The sequence below is a fragment of the Ranitomeya imitator genome, chromosome 3 (genome assembly GCF_032444005.1).
Source record: "Ranitomeya imitator isolate aRanImi1 chromosome 3, aRanImi1.pri, whole genome shotgun sequence".
In the NCBI taxonomy this organism is placed as follows: Eukaryota; Metazoa; Chordata; class Amphibia; order Anura; family Dendrobatidae; genus Ranitomeya; species Ranitomeya imitator.
The window spans coordinates 747,293,680-747,295,479 of record NC_091284.1 but is presented as its reverse complement, the minus strand read 5'-3'; the positions used below and the strand labels follow the sequence as shown (position 1 = coordinate 747,295,479).

Here is a 1,800-nt window from a genome sequence, read left to right as displayed (position 1 = left end):
TCGGGTTCCCTAATCTCAACCTCCATCTTGAAATTATTAAGATGTCCATAATTTTTACTTTCTCAATTTCCCATAAATATTAACGGAGGAGGTTGGCCTACAGATGAAATAATACGTTTTCCAAAGACAGGAAGACCATTGAACACCAGAGCCCACATACATGTCTGAGTATCGCACCCCTGTAAAGTGTGATCTCTATTTTATGTTTGAGTATATTGTAAGCTTTGCTCTGCAGCACTCAACATTTGAGTGTAAACATTGTGATTCTTTACTTTAGGTGTAGAGAGACAGCGGCGGCAAGTGAGACCCACCATTGCCACCAGTACCCCATCGTCAGACACCAGTGGGAGCCCACAGTCCGGGACATCACGTAAGTTCACAATCATTGATTGCATTTTTTTTAACATCACACGGGACATAACAGGGTAGCTGAAATATTTGAAGACATTACCGGCGCAGTAATGACCAGGCGGCCTACCACACCTCCACCATCTGTTGCGACCATGCACCCTCGCACCCCTGTGAAGTGTGATATAAATTTTATGTTTCAGTATATTGTTAGCTTTGATCTGCAGCACTCTACATGTGTTTTTAAAGATTGCGTTTGTAAACTTTCTGTGTAGAGAGACAGCGGCGGCAACAGGTACCTGCCATTGCCAGCAGCACCACAGCATCCACCACCAGCGGGAGCCCACAGTCCGTGACGTCACGTAAGTTAACAATCATAGATTACAGTTTTTCAACTGCATACGGGACATAAGAGGGTAGCGGAAATATTTGAATACATTACAGACGCAGTAATGACACAGCGGCCTACCACGCCACCACCAGAGAGCAGACGGCCTCGCACCCCTACACCACCCTCAACACCTCCCTTTCGACACTCCTCTTCCTCCCCCGGGTCCGCGGCATTCTCCCCCGAAGCTAACATACGTAAGTGACCAAAACTGCGAGCGCTTCCCAACGGCGTGTTCCATAGTTAACCAGATCTGTTATTATTTGCTTTTAGGTGCTGCAGCAGTGGCCAGATCGCTGGGATGGGACATTAGCAGCTGTGGTTCTGGCAATGAGGAACCGGCGTCCCTTCTCCGTAAGTATCAAGCTAATGCGAGTGGTTTTCTGCTGGATGTCACCATAGACAACCAAAACTGTAAAATTTAATAAAATTTACATCGCCCTGTGGTGCCAGACCAAATAGAAATTTACAACACAGAAAATTAGGTCCTGCCCCAGAGGTCGAGATGTATTTTCAGAGGAATCAACGTTGGTTCTCCAACCTCTTCTATCCACAGAAACGGCCACCGTAAGAGAGCTCCTGGCGAGACAATTGCGACTGGAGCGGACAGCAGCGCTCCTGCAGCAGACAGCAGCGCTCCTCCAGAGTCAAGTGGAGCAGCAGGGCGTGACGCTGCGACACCTCTTGGGCAGGAGATAATATTTTTTTTGGTGGGGGGGTCATGTTATATTTTGTTGTAAAATAATTTAAAACCAAGAAAGTGGTACAAAAAAAACCAAAAATCTTCGCATTCTTTCTTTAATGTTTACCAAGCTATAAGGGTTAACAGCACCATTGTATAGGCATCACATTTAAAGTTATTTAGAGAGGTTTATATGACAGCAAAGCAAAAAAACAAATTTTTATGTTATACGGCGCGATCCTGCCACGGTACAACTCCAGAACCATTAAAGTACTGACAGTATTTTTCACGACAGTCCCTTGCATCGTCTGCCTGTCTGCCAGATCCAAGTGCTTGAAGAGCTGTAAAATTTTCAGGTTGTGTACGCCATTCCCCGGGCACA

General features: G+C 45.8%; 1 long non-coding RNA gene across 1 annotated transcript; it reads left to right on the top strand.

Moving 5' to 3' along the window:
• The first annotated feature begins 907 nt into the window (after positions 1-907).
• LOC138672339 (uncharacterized) lies at positions 908-1,432 on the top strand. The gene is made up of 3 exons (XR_011319719.1): positions 908-933; positions 1,010-1,090; positions 1,293-1,432. It is a non-coding gene; the product is annotated as an uncharacterized lncRNA (long non-coding RNA).
• The last annotated feature ends 368 nt before the right edge of the window (positions 1,433-1,800 follow it).